Source organism: Fukomys damarensis, unplaced genomic scaffold (genome assembly GCF_012274545.1).
Source record: "Fukomys damarensis isolate Sample0158 unplaced genomic scaffold, DMR_v1.0_HiC HiC_scaffold_22, whole genome shotgun sequence".
Taxonomy (NCBI): Eukaryota; Metazoa; Chordata; class Mammalia; order Rodentia; family Bathyergidae; genus Fukomys; species Fukomys damarensis.
Window position 1 is genome coordinate 22,700,555 of NW_022900934.1, and position 8,229 is coordinate 22,708,783.

Sequence of the window (8,229 nt, forward strand, 5' to 3'; positions counted from 1 at the left end):
CACCCCACCCTATCCATGCCCGCGCAACGCGGGGGGAGGGGGAGGGTCCCCGCAGTTGTCCACGTTCGGTCGCGAGCCAGAAGAGCACTTGAAAATCTGCGGCCAGTGGTCCAGAGAGGGTAGGCTACTAGAACAAGGTCACACAGTGCGGGCCGCTGTAGGCCGGGATCTTGAGCCACACGCTATAGAGCGGGCAGGCAGGAACCTGTATTACTACCTCTGCACTGTGGAGGAGGGAAACTGAGGCTCAGGAAGGAACAGACTGGCCTGTGTCACAACGCGGGAGTCTGGAGGCTCTCTCCTTCCTGGGGCTCCTGCTTCTGAGAATGGGTGTCCCCTCGTGATTACCCCTTCCTGTGGAGCCCTCTTCCTCATCAACCTTTTTGTCTCAGGCAGCACTGGCGTTAAAAAGTCTAGAGTCAGACCTGGGCTGAGTACAAGCGCTCTGATCACAGCCTCCACTGAGCCCAGTGGCCACACCTGTAAATGAGGGCAACAGGAGTATCTATCCCCAACTTGAGTTGAAAAACCAAAGAGCTAACGAATGTAAGAAAGCTCTTTGCTGTGCCTGGCACTCAGTAGGTGTCAAATGCATGTGCCTACTTCTCCTGGCTCCCACTCAGCATGCAGAAGAGTCAGAACAGCGTTAATGGCTGGCAGTCAAGGCTCCTCACAGCCCATTTTCCTTCTCATCCACTGCCTGCCCACATCCCCATCCCAGAAACCACTGTTCCAGTGCCTAGCCTCTGCCTTTCTTGTGCCTGCAGTGCCCTCCTACTGTCTCTACCTGACAAACTCCTACTCACCCATCAAGACCCAGAGCAGTCTGTTTCATGTCCCAGCTCCTCACACTCTCTATTGGTCCACCCATTCCTCCCTTCTCAAGAACGTACACCCCTCTCCCCAGAGTCTGCACGGGCTTTGTCTGTCTCCTGGACTCTGACAACTGTGAGAGGAGACAAGGGGACCATTGCTGCCCAAGAGGGCTTCCTGGCAGAGGTGGGACTGTAGCAAAGCCTGGAAGGAGAGGTAAGTTTGGGGTCGGGGAGGAAGGCACAGAGAGGGCTGTGGGTTTGGGCAGGGTGTGAGCAGGGAGGAGCAGGTGGGCAAATCCTTCGCCACTGAGTGGGAGCCATGGGGAGCCAGGTGCTGAGAGTGACCTGCACTGTGTGGCCCTGGTAAGGACGAGCGGGTGTTCTCTCCAGAACAGGGGCCCCAGGGACACGTGCACAGGTGTTCATAGCAGACCCATTTGTAACAGTGAAAAGTGGGACATGGCCTAGCTGTCATCATCTGCACCCTGGGTGAGTAGTGAACTCAGACAATGGAGCCTGGTTCCACTTCGTAATCTTCCAAACAGGTGAATGCAAGCCACATGTACCCATGGGGATAAACCTCAAAATCAGAGTTGGCTTAGTCTGTGAAAATTCAGTCATATGGTTGTGACTTGTGTACTCTTTGTTTGAATTTCATGTTTCAATATGTTTTTTAAAAAATAAAAAATAGATAATGTTGGATGAAAATAGCAAAAGGAAACACAGCTTGGTGACGAGTATATAAAGTTTGTTTAAAAAACAGGCAACGCAACACTATATATTATTTAGGGACACATACATATGTAGTACAAGTGTAAGAACACTCATGGGAGTGATAAATAGGAAATTCAGGAGAGTAGTGACCCTGATGGAGAGAGAAGGAATGTAATCAGGGCAGACTGTTTATTTCTTAAACTGATGTGGTGGATATTCGGGTGTTTGTTATGCTATTCTCTATGACTTTTTCGTGAACAGGAAATAAATATTGTAACAATACCTTTTTTAAAGCTAGGCAGTTCCTGAGACAGGAGGCATGACTGGTGCCTGAGCAGATGTGTGACATGGTCAAGGAGGCTTTGTAAGGTCTGGGGAGAGGTGTGAAGGTCTAAGAAGGGCAAGGATAGGTTTACAGGGAGGAGGTAAAGTTAGAGGACTAAACAGCAGCACATGTAGGTCAGGGTCAAACCCTAAATGCCCACAGGACCTGGACAGGGTGTGACATGGGGTGGTGGGGATCACCACAGTCCATACCAGCTGATTGTTGCCATTGAAAGGAGTCCAGTAAAGTCACATCTTCTCAATGTTTTCAAAAGAAACCAGCAACTTAGACTTTTTAAAATGCAGCTGGGTGTGGTGGCCCACAACTGTAACCCCAGCACTCTGGACGGCGGAGGCAGGAGGATAGAAAGTTCCAGCCCAGCCTGGGCAACTTAGCCACTTAAACAACATACCATCTCTCAAAATAAAATATAAGAAAAGGCTGGGGATATAGCTCAGTGCAAAGGTCCTGGGTTCTGAAGAAGAAAAAGTCTCTCAACCGTTATGGCAACTATATTGGAACAATTTTACCTGTAGGGCCAAACCACGCTGGTTCACAGTCTCTCAATGAGAACAGGTCTGCAGGAGATGAAGTAAAGGGACAGAGTTTTCTTGTCTATGAGGCTGAAGGGACTCACCTTAAACAGCAGTCAGGGAGGACTTCCTGGAGGAACTGACAAGGAGCACTGAGGGGAAGAGACTTCCGGCGGAGACAACAGCACGAGCAAAGGCAGGGCTGATTGGAGTGAGCCGCAAAGAAAACATACCAAAAACAAGTACAGGTGATTCACAGAGAGGGAAACGTGTGTCAGGAAATACGCACGGCTGTGCCTAAGCTCACTAATCATCAGGGAAAAGTAGACCAAGACCATAATGAGAGGTCGCATTTAACCTGCAAAAATGACAAAGTCAACAGTACCCAAGCTGGTGAAGCTGTGGATCCACGTGCGCCTGGGGGAAGGGTGAGCTGGCACAAACACCGTGACCCAGCACTTCTGCGCACGTGTGCTTGGCCACTCATCCGTTGTTTCTCCAACTTTAATGTACAGATGAATCCCCCAGAGGTCTTGAGAAAAGCAGACTCCTGTTCAGCCAGTCTTAGACAGGGTCCCCAAGAGTCTGCATTCATTTCTAATGAGTTTCTGGGGATGCCAGGGTTGCTGTTGCGTGGACTGCATTTTGCAGTGCACTAGGACAAACGTACAAGAATATCCACAACAGCACTGTTTGTAACAGCAGAAGACCTGAAAATAATCTGATTATCAATTGATGGGAAAATAAATAAGCAAATGAAAGTGGTATGGTCACACATGGCCTTCAGAATGGTTGAATCACAATTATGCACAACACAGGCAAATTCTCATCAATACAGCATTGAATTAAACAAAAGACTATAAACAATATAGTACCTTTTAACATAAAATTGACACACATGTGAAAACAAACACATTGTGTAAGTACTCATACATAGGATAAAACTAAAAATAAAGAAACCATGGTAGGATAAAATCAAAGCTCAGAATCTTAGCGACCCTTAGTAGAGCTCTATGGGGAGGCATAGGAGATGTCAGATGCTAGTTTTTAGTTGGTGGGGTGGGCTAGGGCATGTTTTGATTATAGGCCAGTGCTGAGAGCCTGTCATGAACCAAGGACTCTGTGTAGCTCAATTGTGTGTATCTGAGTTCCATAATTTAAAAATAAAAAGGTGAGGGGGAAATCACAGAGACTGGGGAGAAAGTGGAGTACAGTGGGGTTCGTTTGGGAAAGGGTTAGTGAATACCAGCACAGCAAAGTGATTACAGCTCTGAGTGGAGTAGGTGCAAAAATTGTGGGACTTGGGCACATTTGCCTGACCCAGCCCAGAGGTCAGGAGGCAGCCAGTGGAGTAGGGAAGAGACCATGGCCCATGGGCCTCCAATGATCTCCCTTACTCCTGCCATCAGACCTGCCAGCTCAGACCATGTAGGCGCCAGAGCAGTGGACTTCAGGAATTACCCTGGAAGAGAATGGAATGACTGACTCAAGCCAAAAAATTTCCTAGTGGAGATAACAGCCAGCCCTTGGCAATGACCAGTGCTAGTAATGACCAAATCCAGGTGGTAACTATACTAAGTAGTGATGAGATTTGGTTTGTACCAAACTATATAACGTCTAGATTGCTCAAGAATGCCCAGCCCCAGTCCCAGTCTCCAGGTCAGTCACACATCTGGACAGGATGGGCCAACTCCTCAGGGACATAAAGGATAGAGTGTCCTGGTCCTTGCAGAGAACTTCCTCTCCAGGCTCCCATTCCGTTATCCCTCTTTCCAGTTCAACCTCACAGGAGTCCCAGAGAAATCTTTACATGCACAGATCTGACTGTGCCCCTTCCCTTGCTCAGAATGCTGCATGGGCTCCCTAGCATCTGGAGATAAAGTTCAGATTCCTTAGCTTAATATTCAAAGCCCTTCACCAGTCAGCTTTTTTACCTGCTCCTAAGTCAATTCTGGTCAAATCCCATGACTCAGGCACAGAATCTGCAGTTTCTCCCAAAACAAGCTCTTTCACACCTCATCCTTCTTACCTGGAATGCCTCTTCCCTCCTGAAGACTCACCTTTCAAAGTTAAACTCTGCTATCACCTACTCAGAGGAAATTTTCACTTACTTCTGTGTCCCATCCCTGTTCTCAGTTTTTCATCCTCAAGATATTTTACGAGAACAAGGACATGCTGTGTCTCAAACCGTGTATAGCAGACACTTCAGGTGCCAGCCTAGGATTCCAGCTGCAGTCATGTGGATCGCTCCACTTTTTACCTGATGGTGTTTTCTGGAGTTACAGAAACTGGCCCAGCCTAAGCACAGGACAACTTGGGAATGCAGGGACTCACTGCCTCCAGGATAACCTTTGATCCTCTGCAGGGAAGGAGGTCAAAGGCTCACCTTCCTAACCTTCAGGGAGACAGTTCTAGGGGTCTTCTCCACTGTTCCTCAGAAGACATTCAGCGGGATGGAGTCCAGTGGCTCACAGCAGGCACCTTCTTGCTAATGCACATTTAATGACCTTTTCTCCCTCCCCTGTATCATGCTCTGTACCCTTTCCTCCTGCTTCTTAGGACCCCTCCTAACTACTGCCTGTGCTCAAATTCCTGCCTTGGGCCTGCTCTTGGAACACTCAAACTCAGACACATCCATTTGCTTCTGTCTCTCTCCCAAGGCTAAAAGTATCTCCTTGAGGTTTGGGGCCACCCTGAATTCTCAAATTGTGGCATGTGACAGCCTGATCTCCCTCCGTGACTGTGTCACTTGTGTCTGTGTTACTTTGCACCTGTGGGCTCAGCCAAAGCAAGCAGAAGATGCCCAAATGGCTAGTAAGGGTTATCCTGGAGCAAGTTGCTATGATGAGATTTGGTTTAAGATTTGCCTTCCTCCTTGCTTCCTATATTTTCCAAATGTTTCAAGTGTTCGTGTCAATTTCTCTGCTTGTTTTGCTCTGTTTTCCCAGTGTGGAAGAAGTGTGGGCTCTGGAGTGATGAGGCCTGACTTCTAATTTGGCTCTGCCAACTTTTACCCAACTTCTGTGGTCCTCAGTTTCCGCAAGCAGAAAATGGACACGAGCACCAATGCTTACTTGGCAGGGTGGGACTGACTTCTGTAGTGCAAGAGCCATGTAAACCACGAAGTCAGTGGTGAGGCTGGAGTTATCGTTATCCCTGGGGCTGGCACCAGGCCTGGCATGGAGGAGGTGCCTGAGAAATGTTTGGAGAACAAACTGAAGCTGGAAGTGAAAATCCCACGGTGTTCCTCATCTCGTTCATTCACTCACTCATTCATAGTTGGACACTGGAGACACAGAAGTGCGTGAGGAACAGCTCCAGCCCCTAGGAGTCTCTCATCTTTGGAGGAGACCTGGGAGAACTCAGCATCTCTAAGGAGCCCCAGCTGAGTGTCACAGAGCGTGAGAAGCAAGTGACACCTGAGTTGTGCAGGACATAGCCTGACAAGCAAGAGCAGGATGGGACATTCCAGTGTCGCGTCATGCAGAGACTCAGAGGCCAGACCGGCACACAGAAACCACTACTGGCAGCCCAGGGAGGTGAATCCTTGAGTGCAAAGGTGAAGCCAGAAAGGACATTGGGGTAGACCATGGTGACCTCGAGGTCCTCTCCAGGAGCAGGAACTTCTCCCGAAGGTAATGAGATCTATAGAAAATGAAAAAATCTGCCTTTTGCATGAACTTGGACAGCTGCTTTGCCTCTCAATTCTGGTTTCCTCATCTGTACAGTGTGGGCAAAACTCTCCCAAGGACGCTCCAGAGAGGATGTGAAATGAACTGTGCTCATTGTCTGGCAGGGACGGGGAGGGGCTCAGTGGAGACGAGCTGAATGAACAGAAGTGGAGGAACGGATGAGACTGTGCCCAGCTGAGGAGCACCCTGGCCTTCCTCACACTTCTGCCCTGGGACTCACCACCCCCAGCGCTTCCTGTTCCCTGTCCCCCCCGCCCCCCGCAGCAGAGCCTCCCCCCACACCAGGCCAACAGGACGTTTTTAGGGCCACCTGACAAGGCAAACACAACCACAGCCAGCACTCTGTCGCTGCTCTGTGATGCAAGAACTATTTATTCTCTGCCCCTCAATGTGGGTTTCCCTCCAGGCCCTGAGATAGGGGAACACTTGGGTCCTTGAAGGGCCAGAGCAGCCTGCTTCTGCCTCCCAGATGCCCAAGCCACCATCTGCTCCCACCCAAGCCCTCGCTCTTTTCTTAAAATAATTCCTCCTGTTTCCTTGGAGACATCTCTCACATGGAAGAAAGGAAAGGAGAGAGGGAGGGAAAGAAGCGGAAGGCCAGGTTGGGGCCTGTTTCCTGAGCCCCTACTCTTTGTGAGGTCTGACCTCTACCACACACTTGGCGTGGGGATTAACCCCCTTTTGTCAACGTAGAGATAGGGCCTACAGATCAGATGTCCCTGGCCCTCATCTCCCAGCAAACGAGAGCAGGCTTGGGATTTGAACCTGGATCGGTCCTGTTCAGAGGCCAAAGCCTGGGTAATGTGCCTCACAGGAGTGTTTGGGACTGACTGAGTGAAAGTCCTGCCCTTATCCCAGGTCTGAATGTCCTGGCCAGGGCACTGCCTGTCCTCCTCAGTGCACCTCCCTTACTTGATTACATTTCTAGGACCCGTGGTATGTCAGCCTGGGGCCCACATAGGGTGGGAGAATGACTCAGTTTCAAATAAGTGAAGGTCTTCTCCATTGAAACACACAGGATGGGGCGGGAAGAGGGTGGACAAAAAGTATGAGCACTGGCCCAATTGTTTCCTGTGCTTAGCAGCAGAGGCCGGGGTGGGGGAATTCTGGTGTTCCTCCCAAGACCCTAGTCAGCATTCGACGGCCCCAGCTCAAAGAATTCAGGTGCTGAAAGGACACACATGGAGGAAGTGGCAGGACCAGAAGAAAATCCCAAATTATACTAAAGTGGGCAGAAGAGAACCTTCTGAAGACCTATGCAAAGCGCTGCCGTGTACGGAGAGGAGGGAGAAAGAGGAATGAAAGGACGTGGGCAGGCAGCTCTCATCCCCTTTCTGGCCTTAGCACTCCCAACCCAGCTGACGTGACAAGGGTAGGTACCACCGTCCCAGGCAGAGGACACCCAAATCCCCGCCTGCTGGAGCGCTCGTGAAGACGCTCAGAGCACGGCACAGAGGAGATCTGAGCAGTGCTGCACCATCCGTCTCCTGGTGACCCTGCCCAAACAGCCCATCTGGTTGACCCCAGTAGGAGTCCACACCTGGCCCTTAGAGGAAGCTCTCAGACCTCGATCAGCCTAGGAGGAGAGGCTTTCACGAAGACCTGGGCAGAAGCAGTATCACCACCATGCTCGCATCAGCACTGCGTCTACATTATGCCCTGCCTCATTCTGCCACGCTCCAGTGCCCCGGGCCTAGCCATGCCCTGCAGTACAGGCTTTACTCTAGGGCCTGTGATGACTGCAGTGGCAGGGAAAGTAGCAGGGGCCTGGCATTAGCGGAAGGGAGAGGAAGGGGCATTTGGGAGAAGCAGAGCGCCTCGAGTGTGGGACAGGGAAAGCAGGAGAGATGAGACCAAGTGCAAGGGTTGAGTGCCTTCCTCTGAAAGCCGAAGGGAGCCACCATAGGCTCAGAGCACAGGGAGGGCAGATCAGACATTTTGGTGCAGATCTCTCTGGTGGCCAGTACGGGCGAGAGCTGTCAAGAGGGTGAGACAGGAAGCAGGGCTAGAACAGAGGCTGCTGTGACTATCCAGAGGAGAGCCGAGGGAGCCTGGGCTGCATGGAGTGAGGAAGGGGAGGAAGGGAAAGTTGGGAGAGAGGCCAGGGAGGCAGAACGAGTAGCTGCCAGCTGAGGGAACTGGAGGAGGTA

The 8,229-nt window shown here is 50.7% G+C and overlaps 1 long non-coding RNA gene across 1 annotated transcript in view; it reads left to right on the forward strand.

Annotated features, from left to right (window-relative positions):
* The window catches only part of LOC104873359, a 2,925-nt gene extending 1,611 nt beyond the window's left edge, over positions 1-1,314 (forward strand). The window contains exons 2-3 of the long non-coding RNA XR_783442.2: positions 908-1,029; positions 1,206-1,314. This is a non-coding gene — a long non-coding RNA (uncharacterized LOC104873359). The remainder of the gene's footprint in view (positions 1-907; positions 1,030-1,205) is intronic.
* Positions 1,315-8,229: the final 6,915 nt, after the last annotated feature.